The sequence below is a fragment of the Lepus europaeus genome, chromosome 3 (genome assembly GCF_033115175.1).
Source record: "Lepus europaeus isolate LE1 chromosome 3, mLepTim1.pri, whole genome shotgun sequence".
Lineage (NCBI taxonomy): Eukaryota > Metazoa > Chordata > Mammalia > Lagomorpha > Leporidae > Lepus > Lepus europaeus.
Genome location: NC_084829.1, coordinates 149,509,474 through 149,530,551, shown reverse-complemented (window position 1 = coordinate 149,530,551; position 21,078 = coordinate 149,509,474). Strand labels below are relative to the sequence as shown.

General features: G+C 44.2%; 1 pseudogene; it reads left to right on the top strand.

Annotated features, from left to right (window-relative positions):
* The first annotated feature begins 5,101 nt into the window (after positions 1-5,101).
* The window catches only part of LOC133756688 (eukaryotic translation initiation factor 2 subunit 3, Y-linked-like), a 30,832-nt pseudogene continuing 14,855 nt past the window's right edge, over positions 5,102-21,078 (top strand).

The window sequence follows — 21,078 nt, the reverse complement described above, 5'->3', positions numbered from 1 at the left end:
ATATTGAATACAGAAAGAAAAGATTCCAAGGATCTTTGCCATTTAAAAAGGAGATCATTGACTTACCAGTAAAAACCTGCTATGGGGTCTCCTCCACCCATGGAGAGGCGGATGACTCTTGCCTAACGTTTAACTGTGTTTTCCCTGTTTCATGCCCATGTCTTAGGAATTAATTAGAATTCTAACATGCGAGTGGCCATTAAATGGCCTTCTGGTAGTCCTGTCTATGAAATGCGGATTTATAGTCAGTGTTGCTTTGCCGTCTGATTGGGGAAAATTCGGCCACTTTGGGGTACAACTCACTAACTCTTAATGACATTTCTAATTGTTAATGCACTGATGGAAACCTTTCTGCTGCATTGTTGCTTCTAGAAGCGAAGCCTCTAAAATCTGCTGTCTCCTTTTCCTGACAACAGCCTATCAGCAGCCCTCTTTCCTGGATCGTAGGAACGAAAATAATTTGGGTGCACCCTTTAGGGTTCTGAAAAGATAAAGAACAATGAACAAAGGCCTCGCTGGCCTTGACTAGCCACTCTCTTGGCAAATAGTTTAATTAACGAAGAGGCTGCTTTCTCTGGGTTCATCATAGAACAGTTAAGCCGGCTGTTTAGAAAAACACATGACTCCGTTCCATTTACCATCCTGCTAACATCTGTCTGTCCACAAGATGGCAGTAGACGTTTGATGAGTTCCTGGACAATTTTAACCTTTTGTGTGTGAACCTGTATGTGGGGGGAGAATGGGAGACCTGCTCGAGAAAAAAAAAATCTGTATTTATTTGATGTTTTATATTGTTTTACGTTTTTATGTCAAATAAACCCAGTAGTATATAATTAATTTAAAAAGCTTTCAGGCGGATGGCAGTTACATTGTTTATGTAACAGTGACTGTGTATCATAGCAAAAATAATATAATTGGTCTCCTCAGCTGTCTGTGACAAAAAGGATGAACAGAAAGTTGTCACTGGCTTGGAGGAATTGTAGAGGTCTGCCTGTCCTGGGAGATCATTTGAAAGCACCTGGGCACTTTGGTTCATTTCTGAATCTTAGGTGAGTGAGTAGTAAGGGTTTTGGGTGACACAGAAGTCAAACACACCAGAATTTAGTCCTGAAGAAGCTTTAGATGGGCACAGAATATCACTGGGTATCACACAGTCGCTCTACAAGGCAGTGAGTGACACAGGGAGCTACGCACGGAACGCTGGGTCACCACGGTGGAGACTACCTTGACCGGGGGATTCGGGTAGTTTTCTGGGCTTCCTGGGAAGCCGCGGGCTCAGCATCTGCCTGATGAATGAGTGGGATCCAGGCATGCAAACTACATTCGCACAGGTGAGGTGAGAAGTACTTGGGGATAGGCGGGTCAGTTTGCTTTGGCTGCAAAGTGCAGGCTTGGGAAGAAAGTGAGCTTGATTGTTGAATGCAGGTTTAGAAGTTGGGATTTTATTCTGGGGGGTGTGGAGCAGCACTGAAGGTAAGCTTTTGGGGCTGCGAACCAGCCTAGCTGCCATGGTCCAGGCAGAAGAGTCTGGAACCTGTGCAGGATGGATGGAAGTGGAGAGAGACCAGCTGTGCAACAGTGTACAGAGAGAGAGGCACGGTTTGGTCATATCCAAGCTGTAATCCTGGGGTCAGCAGCATTAGCTTCAGTTCTTTAGGTCATTTTTTTTTTCATATACAAAGCAAAGAGTTGGGCCAAGTGGTTCTTGTCAGCTTCCAAAACCACAGGCCTGGTTGAGATCATGGCAGGGGTGCGGAGACAGGGCAATGGATGCTCGAGAGGCCAGCAAGGCAGGCAGAGCGGCACCTGGTATCTGACTGAACAGTGAAGGGGGGTTGCGGTGCTGGCAGCAAGGAGAGAGATGGAGTGAGAAGAGATTTCACGCAGCTGGCTGTGTGGAAAGACAGTGGGGCTGTAAGGAGAGGATGGCAATGCCAGCTTGGTGAAGAATAGATTTTCGGTTTTGAATGTACTGTACTTGTACACGACCATTGTTTGCAGCACATAGGTCATGGATAAAAGGACTGCCTAAGTTCATCTGAAAGACTTGATCATCTGAACAGATAGCTGAATGACTATCACGGATATGCCCATTCTTCCCCTCTTCCCAGATATGGTATTCGGCACGTGTGACATTGTCAGAGAAGGTGCAATGGCTCATAAATGCAACACTGGAACAGAAGCAAAACCGGCAGCTCTTCGCATACCAAGATGGCACCTTGGATGCACCCCTGGGAGCTGGGCAGCCTGCTGCTTTTCTGCTGGTGGTGAAGCAGGAGGCCTCAGCTACCCGTGTGTCTAAGAGTCACAGCCACACAAAGTGTTCCCCAGTCACCATCAAGGACCCAGTCTTCAGTCCCCGAGTTATCTCAGCAACAGGAGCTGGCTTCCTCTCCATCCACATGTGACAGTGTGGCTGTGTGGAAGACATGGAAAGTCAGCAAGTCGCTGTCAGGGAGAGATTCAAAAGTATAGTTCTCAAGGCTGTCATAGGGTGAGACCAGGCAGTGTCAGGCTAGTCTCCAGGACCACGGCACTGTCCAACACAACCGATGCCCAGAGGGGCGACTGGTGGACGCAGTGAACCCTAAGTTCTTCCAATCATCAGAAGTTAAAGTCTGTGTGGGATGCCACTCTGTGCTGTGCCCTGAGTATATGTAAATTCACTTCCAGAAGCACATCCTTGATTTTTCTGCATATCCTCTTGCCATATAATCAATATATGTGTATATATCAATATATATGCATGGATATGTATATGTACAGATATGTTAAAACAAGAATGGAAGCCCTTTAATCAATGGAGCCAGAATATTCCCAATGAGGTCAATATCATAGGTAAAGCAATTATTACTGGTACTCTGACCATCTTCATCCCCATGTTTGTCCTTGGAACTGTGTAGGAATCCCTGTTTTAGTTCCAAACTTTCTAAAAACCAGCAATTCTTATCCTAAGAGTGGGGAGTGACTCGAAAATCAGGGATTGGAGAAAGGGAGAGAGCTTGTGCATAAATACAATCGGCAGGACTACTACTTTGGCAGATCATCAACAACTGCCTCAAGTTTCTAATAACAAAAATATTAGCTATTTTGTTACTACCAACTATATAAAAGTACTACACAACTTTCTGTGTCTTTCTTTCTTTCTCTTTCTCTCTTTCTCTTTTGGACAGGCAGAGTTAGAGGGAGAGAGAGAGAGAGAGAGAGAGAGAGAGAGAGATCTTCCTTTTTTGTTGGTTCACCCCCGAAATGGCTGCTATGGCTGGCGCGCTGCGCTGCTCCGAAGCCAGGAGCCAGGTGCTTCTCCTGGTCTCCCATGGGGTGCAGGGCCCAAGGACTTGGGCCATCCTCCACTGCCTTCCCGGGCCACAGCAGAGAGCTGGACTGGAAGAGGAGCAATTGGGACAGAATCTGGTGCCCCAACCGGGACCAGAACCTGGGGTGCCGGCGCCGCAGGCAGAGGATTAGCCAAGTGAGCTGTGGTGCTGGCCTCTATTCTTTATGCTTCTCTTTTCCAGTCCCTCCTCCCTTCTCTTTCTTCCTGTATGAGTTGAACATTTATTATCTGCACAGTACCCAGATGACAAGACACCAGGAGAAACTTTAGGTTGTCTAGGGTCAACTCTTTCTTTTTATGAAGTCGCTCTCCCATATCCTTGGTAAGAGTTTGATAGCCTGTGCCTGGATATGAGCAGTGAGGAGGACCCCTCACCCCTCCAGGCAGCCCCTTCCATGTGTGTTCCCATGGCTGCCAGGGTGTTCTTCATTGTCATGCACCTGTTTGTCTATCAGCCCTGCTTCTAACAGATACATAGGGAACCATTCTAAGGCTTCTACAGAATGACTCAAAGTATTTGAAGTCACATGTCATGTCCATCTTTAATCTCTTTGTGTTAGAAAAACACCTTCACTTTTTCCCATCATTCTTTGAAAAAATTTTTTTTAAAGGGCTGGCGCTGTGGCACAGTGGGTTAAAGCCAAGCCTGCAGTGCCAGCATCCCATATGGACACTGGTTCAAGTCCTGGCTGCTCCACTTCTGATCCAGCTCTCTGCTATGGCCTGGGAAATAGTAGAAAATGGCTCAAGTGCTTTGGCCCCTGCACCAACGTGGGAGACCTAGAAGAAGCTTCTGGGCTTTGGGTTGGCGCGGCTCTGGCCATTGTGGACAGTTGGGGAGTGAACCAGTGGATGGAAGACCTCTCTCCCTCTGGCTCTACCTCTGTCTGTAACTCTTTAAAATTAATAAAAATCAGCCTTAAAATTTTTTTAAAGATCCACTTATTTATTTGAAAGGCAGAATCAGAAAGAGAGTGAGGGAGGGAGGGAGAGGGAGAGAGGGAAAGAGAGAGATAGGGAAAGAGGGAGTGAGGGAGAGAGGGGAGGGAGGGAGGGAGGGAGGGAGAGAGAGAGAGAGAGAGAGAGAGAGAGAGAATCTTCCATCCATTGGTTCATTCCCAAAATGGCTGCAACTGCTGGGGCTGGGCAGGTTGAAGCCAGGAGCCAGGAGCTTCCTCTGGGTCTTCCACATGGGTGCAGAAGCCCAAGCACTTGGACCATCCTCCACTGCCATCCCAGCCACATCAGCATCTGATTGGAAGTGGAGTAGCCAGGGCTTGGACTGTTGCCCATATGGGATGCTGGCTCTGCAAGCTGCAGTTTGAACTGCTGAGCCACAGTGCCAGTCCCTTCCCACATGCTTTATACATATCTGGACGTCCCTCCCAGACAAGCGGGAGCTTGGGGCTCCAATGCTGCTACTGAAGTTACCATATTCCAGATCCTGGAGAGAATTGGGGGTGGGGGAGTCGCAGCTCTTTCCAGACTACAGTTGTGGGTGCTTGCTGGAGTGTGATACAGCGGCTCCAGATGCTGCACATCAGGAAAGCTGGACAAACTGTTCAACCAAGTAATCAACAGCCACCTGCCTCCTCTCCACCCCGTGGCTCTCAAACTCAAACTTCCATCTGAGTCATCTAGAGGGGACCACAGATGGCTGGTACCTGCCACCAGGGTTTCTGAATCAGCAGGTCTGATCTGGGGACTGAACATGCCCATTTGTCACAAGTTCCCTGCTAGCCCAGGGACCACCCTCGGGGCATCATGTCCCCAGAATGTGATGAGGCTGAGACTAGCCAAGATGATGACAGAGGTTTCAAAGTGATTGTGAGTCAGTGGAAGAACAGGGATGAGGCTGGGTAGTGGAAGTGCAGGGCCTGCCAGGGTGCAGGATGGAAGGAACTGTTCGTCTTCTGTGCCACTCAAGTGCAGGTTCAAGCCTGTGAGAGCCAATTGCAATGACTCTGGAGCGCAGTTAGGTGGAGGGTGGAGAGGTTTGCATGCTGCAGCATGGCCACTGTGGTAGGCACAATGTTGGCCCTCTAAGCATGGACATAGGAGAGGGCTCCCATTTCCTTGTGGCTGCCAACAGTCCTTGCTGTTGATGGGAAAGAATGAAGTCACCACAATAAGGCCATTCTTCTAGCAGCAATGTCACAAACTACCCACAAAAGATTCTGTGATATTCTGAGCAGGGTTATAGCAGGGTTGCATTCTAACATGTATTTAAAGCTAATATGCAAGAGGAGATTTTACATTCAAATTCCTAAAATAGTAGCATTGAATTTTTTTTTCCAGAGGACGGGAAATCACAGGTTGTAATGAGCAGAGGTTGCGATGCACAAATTATCATCATCATTTCTGTCCTTAGTGGCCCTCCTGTCTCCTGGGAGACATCGTATAAATGCATGACTCTGCATCTCAGAGTGAAAGAAGCAGAGGTCCCAGAATCGGGCTACCCACCGACGGCTGTAGCGGTAGAAGGGAGAGGAGTCATAAGGACAGACACAGTTTGTAGCTCAAGCAAACCGATTTCAGAATGGTTATCCTACTTCCGGAACTCTGCAAGGGGAAGCTGGAAGCTTCCCAGAGCAAGGGAGAGGCCAGGGAGAGACAGACTCGGCATTGGCTCCTAGTGCCATGCCCTGCCTCTGCTCCTTCCTCCAACAGCTCCTGTTGCCCTCAGGAGGCCATCGTTCCCCTGGCGCTCTATGGAACTGAAAGAAACTCCATCTCAAGTTTGGCAGGAACTTAAAGATGTCCAGTGTTCCATCCTCTGGCTCCAGGCAGAACTTGGATAACTGAGACAAAGCAGTCTTAGCCACAACAGTTCTTGAAGGCCGTCGGAGCAGAAGGCTCACAGCGAAGCCTGGGACTTGCCCATCAGTGGGACACTTCCTTTGCCTCCATGGACTGTCACCTGAAACTTCTTTCTATTTTCCCACTTCAGGCCAACCCCCATGTGTCAATACACAGGAGAAATGACAATCGGCCAGTTCTCTAGACATGTAAAGAGGTGCTATGGGGACAGGTGTGTGGCCTGGTGGATAAGATGTCACTTAGGACACCTGCATCCCTATTGGAGTGCCTGGGTCTGAGGCCTGGCTCCGCTCCCAATTCCAGTGTCCTACTAATGCACACCCAGGGAGTATGCCACCCCTGTGGGAGCTCTGGATGAAGTTCTGGGCTCCCAATTTCAGCCTGGCAAGCCCCTGGCTCTTGTGGGCTTTTGGGGGAGTGAAACAGAGGATGGGAGCTCTCTACCAATATCCTTTCTCTCTGCTTCTCCAATAAATAAAGGTAAAGAAAAAATTTAAAGACGAATGTGCTAGGGATGATTCCAGCTGTGAGGACAAGGCCAGGATTCCCTCCTCAGGGGAAGAAAGAGTGTTACAGCTCTTTAGTACTGAGCAAGTGCCATGTTCCAGAGAAAGGGGTGGGGGTGGGGAGACTGAGGCAGAGCCCCAAGCTGCTCTGTTAACTCCGCTCCTCCTGCAGCAAGGAAGGCCGCTCTCACTGGAGGAACGGGTAGGGAACTTTTCTGGGAGACAGCATTAGAATCTGGACACAATGTACTCCACATGGTCTATTTCCTACTGGGGACCTGGATCAGTATCCCCACTTGGCAAGGAGCAGAGCAGGGTCTTGTTCCTGTGTAATTTTATACATGACTGCTTTCCTATTGTGGGGTTAGTTTATTTATCTATAAAATCAGTGATTCAGATGAGATGTGTGTTGGCTCCCATCTAAGCTCTAACCTCCTCATTGTGTCTCCCTCTCCGTGCAAAAAAGCAGCTCAGAGTTCACATTGCCTCTCTGCAAGACCAATAGACATTGCACCTCAACAGCCTTGCTGCAGCCCTTCTCCTCCAGGGTGTTCTCCCACCAAATTGTGCATTCCAGGCTTGTCACACAACCCGAGCCTGCCACTGCATGTTGCAGGCTAATTTGTTCTAATCCCATCAAGTTCAGAGCCCTGTGGATGAGTTTCCCTATCGTCAGGCTCAAGGCTGATTAATGGGCAATTACAACAAGGAATGTGGAGGAGAGAGCGTCGGCAGAACGGGCCTGATGAATATTACCTGAAGTAATTCACTCGATTCAAATCAGGAAGTATTAACCTCTTTGCAGGAAAACACATGGCAACCTTGAACTTAGAGAGTTGGAGTCCAAAGGCACTGAGGGATGGAACTGCCCAAGGATGAGAGCGTACGTGTGACAGCGGCTCCCCTACCCACCCTTCTGGGAAGTGGAACCTCGTCAACAAACAAGTTGGTTGGCTTGTTCCTTTTCCACAAAATTGTTATTTCAAACCCCAAGCTCCTGCGTTTACTTTCCAGCCTGCTGACTGGAATCGACTGGAGCATAATTAAATTCCTTGCAGAGAGAGGATGCTCAGGGATTTGCTGGGATGATCAGGAAACACGCGTGGCTCCTCGAGGCCTTCTTCCTACTTGGTATTTCCAGCCTGCTTCCCTCAGAGATGGCACGTGGAAGCTACACCAACTGGAATCAAGTTAAAAAGCCTGACCTACTTTCCAGTGAGTTCAAGGACATCTGTTTTGACATTAAAGAGAGTCTGCTGTGTGCTCTTAATGTTCCAAAACTTTATCTCCTAATTTACCTGAATATGAACAGAGTCTATCTTATTTTTAATTTGTCCTTCAGAGTAGGAGATGATGATCCATATGGATTAACTTGTACCATTGCTTATTGAATCCCAAGTATGAGCTATACTGTTGTACTTCAGGGCTTCAGTTCATAGCCTGGGTATATGCTTTGTGGTTATGAAAAGGAAAAAAAGTGCCGGTGCTGTGGTACAGACAGAAAAGCCACTGCCTGTGGTGCTGGCATACCATATGGGTGCCAGTTCAAGTCCTGGCGGCTCCATTTCTGGTCCAGCTTCATGCCAAAGTGCCTGGGAAAGCAGCAGAAGATGGCCCCAGTGGTTGGGCACTTGCATCCACATGGGGCACCTGGAAGAAGCTCCTGACTCCTGACTTTGGCTTGGCCCAGCCCTTGCCATTATGGCCATTTGGGGAGTGAACCAGCAAATGGAAGACCTCTCGCTCTGTCTCTCATTCTCTCTTTCTCTGTAACTCTGCCTTTCGAATAAACAAATAAATCTTCCAAAAAAAGAAAAGGAAGAAAAAGGAAATGGGAAATATTAGTAGCAACTTTGAGACTTCTAGAAATCAATAGGGTCACTACCATTTTACTCCAATAAATGGACCTCCTAGGCTAGAACAGTCAAGGTGATTTGTATCTGAATGCAGAACTGTTGTATCCATAGCAAGGACAAACACAAAATTTAATCTACCACCGACTGAACATAACTTGTATTACTGAACATATTACCGGGTACTGTGTTGATCAGTTTACTATGTCAGTACTCTGTTGATCAGTGCCATCTCAGTCAATCCTCAGACCAGTTCTCTGAGAGTTACAAATATTCCCATTTTCCAGGTAACCAACAGTCCTCCAGGTTAAGTGACTTGCTGAAGGTCATAGACCTAGAGGGTAGTAGCAGCAGGGATAGAACCCTGGCTCCAAAACTTGTGCTCTTTTAATCCTCTCTCATGACTCTCTTACAGGGACTATATATCTCTTTGTCAGTTTATATTTGTATTCATCAATCGCTGTTTTGTATTCAATTCTGACCATAGCTATGTAAGAGTAAAATCTTTGGGTTCCTCCTTTTTATGAATAGACAAGCGGTTTGTGATTATTTTTGAACATTTGTCTTTAGTATCTTTTTAACGTATACATCAGCTTAATGTCAAAGCACAAGTCTTGTGCATTGGGCCCTTGGCAGCAATAAGTTTAGATTATACATAGCTCTGAGTCTGTCTCATCATAACAGGGCCTCATTCTCTCAACTATAGCTGTCAACCATCCATCAGTGTAATATACATCACTCATTTAGAGAACGCATTTTCATCAGACCTGTTCTCACTCCACTTTCTATTACCACACATGGCAATTATGGTTTTAAGAATCAGAAGGCTATCAAGTGAATACTCTGAAAATGATTAATTTTTTTCTGTTAGAAAGTTGTCACTTCTGCTCTTATGAACTGATAATAATAACCTGGTGATTTCCCTACTTTCTTTCAAGAATGCAGGCTAAGTATTAGTTCACTAGGGCTGTTATAACAGTACCATAAACTGGGTCACTGAAACAGAAATTCACTGTCGCACAGTTCTGGAGGTGTAGAGTCCAAGATCAAGGTGCTGGCAGGTGGGTTCCTTCTGAGGGAAATGAGGGAGAATCGACGTCATGCCAATTCTCCTCGCTTCTGGGTGTTTGCCGGAAATCTTTGGTATTTCTTAGCTTGCAGGTGCACATCCAGCTCCAGGCTTTCTTGTTCACAGGGCATTTTTCCTGTATTTGCATGAGTTTCCAAATTTCCCTTTTTAATAGGGACACAAGCTACATTGGATTAGAGGTCCACCCTATGCTGCTTGGACCTCATCTTAACAATATGTATTTTCATCAGCTCTGTTTCCTAGGAAGGTTACATTTGAAGGTTCTGGGGGTTAGGACTTCAACATCAGCAATTCGAGGGAGACACAACTGAACCCATATCAGACCAGGTGGATGGCAAGTGAGTTAGGGTGGGAAAGCTTGGCATTGAGAACACTCTGAGATCCCTGTTGTAGAGTGGGGAGTGACTGAGATGCTAAGAGGTTCTCAGAGGAGCCGCAGGTCTTCCATGATGGAGCTCACAGCTCACATGGGCTGTAGGGCAGGTTGTGCTGTTTCAGAGAAGTGAGCCAGCTGCTGCAGGAGCACTGAGGACCGAGCCCTTAAATCCACCTGGGATTACTGGGAAGACTTCAGCAAGACACCTGCAGTCCCTGATGGACAGCTTATCACACTCAGAAAGGGAGAAAGTTCCAAGACGTGAACGGGACTCAACGCTGCTTGGTATCAGAGCACTCTTATGCCTATGAACCATTAAAATGGGAGAACAGAAGGATTGTTTTAGGTGAGGATAGCACTCAAGAGTTTTAAGGAGTAGGTTTCCTGCCTTTTTTGCATAACAACTACTCCTATGGTTGATTGTTATTTGGAAATTGGTGAAATATAGGATGTAAATGTGTTCAGGCTATACTTATATTTTCATGTTTTCTCGTTTCATCCTTTTTCCAATGGGAATCAAACCTCATTTGGATTAATATATTTCAGTGTAAACAGCAGCACAGGTGAGGGATTTACAATACTCGATCATGGGATGCTTGTGCCAAATACCCTGGACACATTTGAACTGAGTCATCACCTGCTGCCTCCCAGGGTCTGCCACAGCAGGAATCTGGTGTCAGGAATCAGAGTGCCGATCTGAACCTGGACATCCCTGTGTTGGATGCAGGCACCCACGCAGCTGCTTAATCACTGCACCAAATGCCTCCCCCAACAATAACTTCCTCATTAATTTCTGGGGAATCTCAGTTTACTACATGTAATGTATAATGGCAGTCATTAGAAGTTATCATAGATATTTAATATATAAAGAAATGTTCTCTAAGCAGCTAGAGATCAATCTCTTTCAAATTATTCTATTTTACTCTGGAAACATAACGGTCACATCATAATCATAGAATAAAACAAATAGGTACCTTTATTAACAGTCTATGATTTAATTAAACAAATACTTTGAGCTCCTGCACTCTGAGTGTGCTTTTCAATCCAATATCGTTCTCTCCATGAAGGGACCTGGGGCCCCAAAGATCCAAAGCAGCCTGGCAGAGCGTTTGTTGGAGGTGAGGGGGCTGCGTGCACAGTTCTACGCTACCTCTTGGCCAGTGTTGTTGGAAGGAGTCAGTACAGCAAGAATGGTAAGAGGGTAGAGAGAACAAAGGGGCCTCTCCGGTCCTGTGGCTTAACCTAGCTGGGAAACTAGACTGAACAGGAAAGCAAATGTGATAATCAAAGAGACAAAACCAATTTCATTGATCAGCCTGGAGAAAAGCAGGCTCTGGTGCCCAGGCCATGCAGAAAACTGGGTGGCTGGAGCTGTCTGTGACCAGTGAACACAAACAGCTCCATGCCCACAGGCCCCAAGGTAGAAGTTTCTCTCTGATCTGTGAAAGTCACAACCAAATAGGGGGAATGGAAGACAAGAAGGCAGGATGAGCTCACCACACAAGAAACACTTTTCTTAAAGGACTTCGTACAAACATCCCAATAGGCATAAAATCCTTTGATCGCTTCCTTTCAGTGGCTTTTTCCTGCTCAAGAAACCTCTCCTGGCTGCTTTCCTGGGAACCTTCTCTTTGCTGTTCCATCCCTCTGCTCTTTTGAACAAAACTCTTTTGCTTAATCACCTTCTCGGTTTGTTCACCTGCCTCATACATCATTGTGAATGGAGCTAGTTCCTGGGGTTCATACCAGCTGTAATGTGTGGCATGGTAGGTTAAGCTGCTGCCTGCAATGGCTGGCATCCCGTATGAGCACTGGTTCAAGTCCTGGCTGCTCCACTTATGATCCAGCTCCCTGCGAAGGAACTGGGGAAAGCAGTAGAAGATGGCCCAGGTGCTTGGAGACCCAGATGCAGTTCCTGGCTCCTGGCTTCAGGCTGGCCTAGCCCTGGCCATTGTGGCCATTTGGGGGAGTGAACCAGCAGATGAAATATCTAGCTCTCTCTCTCTCTGTGTCTCCTTCCCTCTTTTTCTTCTTGTAACTTCCTTTCAAATAAATGAATAAATAAATCTTAAAAATAATTAAAAATAAATGACATCTCTTTTCCTGTCAACATGTTGGAGTCTATAAGAACTGAGTAATTCACTGTCCCCAACAGGGAAACTATTCCCATGGCAGCACCTTTGCTGTTACTCCTGCCAAGTCCCAGGAGAGCCACTAAGACAGCACCTCTCCCCAGGGAAAGCAGAACAAGATATGTTCCAGTTATGTCTGAAGGCTGCAAATGCACAAAGCATGAACTCTCTGAAACCCCGACTATTTTCATTTGGAAAATCCGTCGTCAGCAGTTGTGGGAAGTAGAAAAAGCATATATGTGGCTAAAGGGTTTCCCATCTATGAGGACCAGGTTATCCAGAATGGCCTATCAAGGAGGGAAAGAATAAGAGAAATGTTTGGACTTCTGCCTCTCTGTCCACCCAGGTGTCCGTAGCCCTCACGTTTGGTTTGACCAAGTTGAAAGTCATGGATCACTCCTGGCCTCTGCCAGACACCCTGTGATATTCCAGCACAGTGTCTGCTCCTCCCCAGGGCCAGAGAGTGATGCCCACATCCACTTAGCCAGCTAAGCTAGGAGCTTGGGAGTCACTTCCTCTACCGTTCCCTTGCTCCTGGCAAGTGCAGTCACCATGGCCTGCTCTTTCTCCCGTTCAATATCTCTTCTCTCCATTCCCTCTGCTCCCGTCTAAATTCAGACCTTGGTGTCTGCTACGGTTTGAGCGTTCCCTGGGGCTTTCTGTGCTGAAATTGAATCCCTACTGTGAGATATTAAGAGGGTGGAAGCTTAATCCCCCTGTGGTGTTTGGGAATGGGCATTTGGGAAGTGAAAAGGGTTAGATAATGTTGTCGTGGGGGAGTTCCCATGACTGAATCCTGATTGCTTTAAAAGAAAAGGGAGAGAGACTAGACAGACACACACATATGTGCTTGTGTGTGATTTCCTGTGTCCCTTTAAAATTCTGCCAGCAAGTGCAGCACCAGATGAAGCCCCTAGATCCTGTACTTCCAGAATCTTGAGCCCAACTCAACCTCTTTTCTTTATAACTTCCCCAGCAAGTGATGTTATGTGGTTAGCAACAGAAAACAGACACAGCAGCTCTCCCACGGCCAAGGCAACTGCCTCTGATCTGGCCTCCTCATCCACAATGCCCTGGCACAGCCCACTTATCTCTGATCTTATACCACCAAGTTCATGCCAAGAGCGCCATCGTCTTCTCCTCTTTCAAATTCTCTGAGCCTACCTCCGCCTACACGGTAAAGTTCACACATCTCAGCTGCACAGACACAGCCCTTCCCAATGACTCCTGTCCCTGGACCTTTTATTAACAAACAGGTCACGCACTTCCACACTTCCTTGGAGCTTCCTCTGCCTTTCTCGCCTGTAAAATGCCAATTTATGCTTTCAGACCAGGTAGAAGCTATCACTTACTGGCCAAACCGGTGAGGAATGTTTTAACTATCCCTTGGCATGACTATTCTGTCTTTTCTGTGCACACAGCATCTTATACATCTTTTATTCTTGCTTATAACAGAATTAAGGTGAAATTCTTTACCAGGCTCCCCTCCTTGGTTGTTTGTCCTTTTGGGACAAGGACTATATTGCATTAATTTTTCACTTTTTAGAGCTTATATAAAACATGATAGGTATTTTAATGCGTTTTAGATGGGGAATAATGAAGGTAAACCCACTATTTCTTTCATGTTAGAAACTGTCTCTCTCCAACCCCCCGCTGCCTCCACCACCACCATTTTCAGATTGCTATTTTAGATAAGGAACAAGGGTAGGGAAATGCCCAAATACTCTAATAATATTTTGATGATACTGAAATGGACAATTAGCACAACAGAACGGGAGCGAGATGGAGAAATGGACACAAGCATAAATGTGAGTTACAACATTTCTGCTGTTGCTATCAGCAACAGAAAGAAATGATCTTTTCAATAAATAGTACAGGGCAGGTGGTCACGCACACAGGAAAAGAATGAAATTGGATGCCTATTTCTCAGCACTTACAGTATTTAGGTCTATGTACATTAAAGATTCAAACATGAACACACAAATATTAGTGTAAGATTTTAAAAAGACACCACAGGAAATTATCTTTATGACCAGGAGATCAAGAGAAATTTGTGAAAAAAGAAATAAAAGGCAAAGAGACAATGTGAAAAGCAGCACATCTTATTTTGCTGTACTTTGCAAGGACTGTGCTCTGTACGAAGTGAAGGTTTGTGGCAACCTTGTGCTGAGTAAGTCTGCTGGCACCATTTTCCCAGCGGCAGGTGGTCAATCGATGTCTCTGTATGACATTGTGGCAGTTCTGACAGTCCTTCAATCTTTGTCATTGTCTTTACACCTGTTCTGGTGATCTTTGATATTACTGGTATAATTGTCTTGGGGTGCCATGAACTTTGCCCATGAAAGAAGGTGAACTTGTTGAAAACTGCATGTGTTTTGACTCCTCCACTACCTCTTCCCCTTTACTTGGGCCTCCATATTCCCAGAGGCACAACAAGGTTGAAATCAGACCAATTAATAACCTCTCAGTGATCTCAAAACGTTCAAGTGAAAGGTCAAGGCTTATGTCTCTAACTTTACAGCAAATGCTGGAAATTATTAAGCTTACTAGGAAGCCCTGCCAAACAAGCTGAGCTAGGCTGAAAACTAGGGCTGTTGCACCAGTTAGCCAAGTCATGAATGTAAAGGAAAAACTCTTGAAGGAAATTAAAAGCACTGCTCCAGAGGACACATAAATGATAAGAAAGCAAACAGCCTTATTACTGATATGGAGAAAGTTTTAGTGGTCTGGATAGATTAAGCCAGCCACTACATTCCTTTAACCAAAGCCTAATCCCTAGCGAGGCCCTAACTCTCATTAGTTCTATGAAGCCTCAGAGAGGTGAGGAAGCCGCAGAGGAAAAATCTGATGCTAGCACATGTTTGTTCACGAGGCCGAAGGAAAGGCGCCGTCTCCCAAATACGCAAGTGCAAACTAAGCCACAAATGCTGATGTAGAAGCTGTGGGCAAATCTGGCAGATTTAGTGGATTCCCGATGAAGGTGGTTCTACTAAACAACACATTTTCCATGTAGGCAAGACAGGTCTCTACTAGAAGTTGCCATCTAGACCTTCACAGCTAAGGGCAGGCTGGCTTTCCAGTTTGGAGATAACACAACTTTAAGTTGAAGCAAATGATTATTTACGATTCCTAAACTTCTAGGGCCCATGAGATTTATAGTAAATCCACTCTGCTTTGTGGAACAAGAAAGCAAATCTATTTACAATATGGTTCACTATTAAGATCTATGGCTAAGAAAACACAAGTTCAAAATATTGCTGCTCATTGGCAATGCACATGGTTATCCAAGTGCTTGGATGGAGATGGACAGTGGGATTAGTGTTGTTTTTAGGCCTCTTGACACAACACCCATCCTGCAGCCCATGGATCAACTCTCAAGACTGATTATTTAAGAAATACATTTCTAGGCTATGGCTGACAGTGATTTTTATGATGGGTCTGAAAACCTTGTGGAAAGGATTCATCATTCTAGATGCCACAGTGAGCATTTATGGTTCACAGGAGGAGGTCAAAATACCAATAATCGCAAGAGTTTTGGAGAAGTTGATTCTAACCCTGATGCATGACTTTGAGGGGTTCAAGATTTCAATGTTATTGCAGATGTGGTATAAGCAGCAAGAGAGTCAGAATTAGAAGTGGTGACTGAATTGTTTTCATCTAATAATAAAACTTTAACATTTGAGGAGCTGCCTCTCATAGATGAGCAAAGAATGCAATTTTGACAGGCAGAGTGGACAGTGAGAGAGAGAGAGAGAGATAGAGAGAGAGATAGAGAGAAAGGTCTTCCTTTGCCGTTGGTTCACCCTCCAATGGCCGCCATGGCCAGTGTGCTGTGGCTGGTGCACAGCGCTGATCCGATGGCAGGAGCCAGGTGCTTATCCTGGTATCCCGTGGGGTGCAGGGCCCAAGCACTTGGGCCATCATCCACTGCACTCCCTGGCCACAGCAGAGAGCTGGCCTGGAAGAGGGGCAGCCGGGACAGAATCCGGAGCCCAGACTGGGACTAGAACCTGGTGTGCCAGCGCCACAAGGCAGAGGATTAGCCTGTTGAGCCACGGTGCCGGCCTAGATATTTCTTTAAAAACCAAATAGAGTTGTCATATGATACAACAATCACAGTACTGAGTATATATCCAAAAGACATGAGCACATTGCCTCAGAGACACCTGCACCATCATGTTTATAGCAGCACTGTTCACAATAGTCAAAATACAAATCAATCAAGGTGTCCATCATCAGATGAATAAAGAGAGAAAATGTAGTGTATATATACACAATGGAATATCATTCAACTATAAAAAAGAATGATGTTCTATTATTTGCAGCAAAATGGTTGGAATTGGAGGACATCGTGCTGAGTGAGATAAGCCAGAGACAGGAAGACAAATACTTCATGCTATCTCTTATAAGTTGGAGCTAAAATGGAAAGGAAGTAAGGAAGAAATGCCTATTTATATCAATTTGTAGCAAATGCAAAGTTCTAATTTTGTCTTAATATTTTTCCAACAAATTGTCAGGAATTATATATTACTACAATATTAGTGACTTTGTGACTCTTTAAAAATTTACTTTATATGGGTGAAGTTTAACCCCTTTTCATTTGACTTTTGCTTATAGCCTTTGTGTATTTTCCTGTTGGACTATGGTCTCTTTACTTTTTATTTGTTGAATGCTTTATTTAGTAGAGCAAATAAGCCTTTGATTCTTTTTCCTCTATTTTTAATTTAAATGAATATTTAACAGATTCGATATGATTTGTAGATACAAGTTTAAGAACATAATGATGTCCCCTCCTCCATCATTCCTTCCCTCCTGCCCTCCCACCCTCTTTCCTTCTAGTTTCTTTTTGTTAGTTTTTGAGATAACATATTTTAATTTACATTACAGTAAAAAGGCTTCATACCTCACCAAATAAGAAGTTTAGCAATTAAAAAGCAAAAAGACCCAAATTTAGTGGGAATACAGACAAAAAAGAATAATTGATTGTATAAATCACCCATATATGGTTTTCTTTTCAATTAGTCATTCATAATTTCTTTCAATGAAATACAACCAATGACAATGTCACATGTAAATATTTCCTGTGTGGTTATGAGATATAATTAAGTTCATTTAGACTTTAAGCCATTTCCTCTCAACAATTATGCACAGGAATAATTTTATGCAGATTGCAATGCAAATAATTATACATATTTTTGTACTCCATTAGTTACCAGATCAGGAAATCATGATATTTGTATTTTTGAGACTGGGTTATTTAATTAAGTATAATGGGTTCCAATTGCATTTTGTTGCAAAAGACAGGATTTCATTCTTTTTTATGATTAAGTAATTTCCATAATGTATATGTTCCATATATACAATAAACATGGGGATATAGATAATTCTTTCATATGCTGATTTCATTTCCTTTGGGTAAATTCCCAGGAATGAGATGGCTAGATCATTTCAGTTTTCTGAGGAATCTCCATAATATCTTCTACAATGGATGTACTGGCTTGCATTCCCACCAGCAGTAGATTATGGAATATTTTCCCCCATATTCTCATCAGCATTTATTGTTTGTTGATTTCTGTATGAAAGCAATTTTAATTGGGATGAGGTGAAGCTTCATTGTGGCTTTGATTTGCATTTCCCTGATGGCCAGTGATCCTGAGCATTTTTTCAAGTGTCTGTTGGCCATTTGAATCTCATCTTTTGAAAAATGCCTGTTCAAGTCCTTTACCCATTTCTTAACTGGATTGTTTGTTTTGTTGTTATTGAGTTTCTTGAGCTCTTCATAGATTCTGGGTATGAATCTTTTATCAGTTGCACAGTTTGCAAATATTTTCTCCCATTTTCTTAGTTGCCTCTTCATTTTGCTGAGTGTTTCCTTTGCAGTGCAGAAGCTTCTCAGCTTGATGTAATCCCATTTGTCAATTTTGGCTTTTATTGTCTGTGCTTCTGGGGTCTTTCCCAAGAAGTCTTTGCCTATGCCAATGTCTTGCAGAGTTTCCCCAATGTTCTCCTTTAGTAATTTGATGGTATCAGGTCATAGATTTAGATCCTTGATCCATTTTGAGTTGCTTTTTGTATAAGGTGTAAGGTAGAGGTCTTATTTCAGACTTCAACATGCAGAGATCCAATTTTCCCAGTACTATTTGTTGAGAGACTGTTCTTTCTCCAGGGATTTATTTTAGCTCCTTTGTCAAATATTAGTTGGTTGTAGATGCACAGATTTATAGCTGGGGATTTTGTTCTCTTCCATGGTCTATATGTCTATTTCTGTGCAGTAACCAGGCAGTTTTGATTATAACGGCCCTGTAGTATTTCTTGAAATCTGGTATTGTGATGCTTCCAGCTTTGTTTTTGTTGTATAACATTGCTTTAGTTATTCAGGATCTCTTGTGTTTCCTCATGAATTTTAGAATTGATTTTTCTGTATCTGAGAAGACTATTTTTGGTATTTTGATTGGAATGACATGGAATCTGTAAATTGCTTTTGATAGTATGGAAATTTTGATGATATTAATTCTTCTAATCCACAAACATGGAAAATCTTTCATTTTTTAGTGTCTTCTGTTTCTTTAATATTTTATAATTTTTTATCAGAGATATTTCACCTTCTTGGTTATTTTATTCCAAGATATTTAAATTTTTTGTAGCTATTATGAATTGGACTGATCTTTTTTTTCTTTTCAACTTTTATTTAATAAATATAAATTTCCAAAGTACAACTTTTGAATTATAGCAGCTTCCCCCCATAACCTCCCTCCTATCCACAACCCATCTCCCACTCGATCTCCCATCCCATTCTTCATCAAGATTCATTTTCAATTATCCTTATATACAGAAGATCAACTTAGTATATACTAAGTAAAGATTTCAATAGACTGCACCCACAAAGACACACAAAGTATAGAGTACTGTTTGAGTAGTAGTTTTACCATTAATTCTCATAGTACAACACATTAAGGGTAGAGGTCCTACATGGGGAGCAGGTGCACAGTGACTCCTGTTGTTGATTTAACAAGTGACACTCTTATTTATGATGTCAGTAATCACTGGAGGCTCTTGACATGAGCTGCCAAGGCTGTGGAAGCCTCTTGAGTTCACCAACTCCAATCTTATTTAGACAAAGCCATAGTCAAAGTGGAAGTTCTCTCTTCCCTTCAGAGAAAGATACTGTCTTCTTTGATGGCCTGTTCTTTCCACTGGGATCTCACAGAGATCTTTGATTTAGGTCATTTTTTTTTTGCCACAATGTCTTGGCTTTCCATGCCTGCCAAACTCTCATGGGCTTTTTACCCAGATCCGAATGCCTTAGGGGCTGATTCTGAGGCCATAGTGCTGTTTAGGGCTTTTGCCATTCTATGAGTCTGCTGGATATCCTGCTTCCCATGTAGGATCCTTCTCTCTTTTTTAATTCTATCAATTATTTGCAGACACTAGTCTTGTTTATGTGATCCCTTTGACACTTAATCCTATCTTTTTGATCAATTATGAGATTAAACTGATCACTTTAACAAGAAAGATGGCATTGGTACATGCCACTTTGATGGGATTGAATTGGAATCCCCTGGCATGTTTCTAGCTCTACCGTTAGGGGTAAGTTCGAGTGAGCATGTGCCGAACTGTACATCTCCTCCCTCTCTTATTCCCACTCTTAAAGGGACAAATATCGTATGTTCTCCCTGATCGGTGACAACTAACTGAGCACTAAAAGGAAACCTGTTGAAATGAAATGGACACTATGAGAAACAATGACTTGATCAGCCCTTGCCCTGACTGTTGAGGAACAACTTTCTATTTTATTCCTTTTAGGTTTTTTTTCTGAATGGGACTGATCTTACAAGTTCCTTTTCAGCCATGGAATTCTGCATATAGAAAGGTGATTTTTTAAAAAAAAGATTTATTTATTTATTTGAAAGTCAGAGTTACACAGAGAGGAGAGGCAGAGAGAGAAAGAGAGAGAGGGGTCTTCCATTCACTGGTTCACTCCTCAATTGGCTGCAATGGCCAGGGCTGCACCAACCTGAAGCCAGGAACCAGGAGTTTCTTTTGGGTCTCCCATGTGGGAGCAGGGGCCCAAGGATTTGGGCCATCCTCTACTGCTTTCCCAGGCCATAGCAGAGAGCTGCATCATAAGTGGAGCTGCTGGGACTCGAACTGGCACCCATATGGGATCCCAGCACTGCAGTGCTGGCTTTACCTGCTATGCCACAGTACTGGCCCCTGTTGATTTTTTTGTATTAATTTTATATGCTGTGACTTAACCAAACTCTCTTATGAGTTCCAACAGTCTCTTAGTGGAGTCTTTTGGTTTCCCTACATCCAGAATCATGTCATCTACAAATAGGCATAATTTGACCTCCTCCTTTAAAATGTGTACCCCTGGCCGGCGCTGTGGCTTAACAGGCTAATCCTCCGCCTTGCAGCGCCGGCACACCAGGTTCTACTCCCGATTGGGGCGCCGGATTCTATCCCGGTTGCCCCTCTTCCAGGCCAGCTCTCTGCTATGGCCCGGGAAGGCAGTGGAGGATGGCCCAAGTCCTTGGGCCCTGCACCCACATGGGAGACCAGGAGAAGTACCTGGCTCCTGGCTTCGGATCAGTGAGATGCGCTGGCTGCAGTGGCTATTGGAGGGTGAACCAACGGCAAAAAGGAAGACCTTTCTCTCTGTCTCTCTTTCTCACTATCCACTCTGCCTGTCAAAAAAAAAAAAAAATGTGTACCCCTTTGATTTCTTTTGCTTGCCTAGTGGCTCTGGCTAAATCTTCCAGGACTATATTGAATGGTAATGATAAAAGTAGGCATCCTTGTCTGGTTGCCCTTGTCAGATCTTAGTGAAAATACTTCCAAATTTTCCTCATTCACTATGATGCTGGATGTGGGCTTGTCGTATAACACTTTGATTGTGTTTAGGAATGTTCCTCCAATACCCAATTTGCTTAAGGTTTTTTCATAAGAGGATGTTGTACTTTG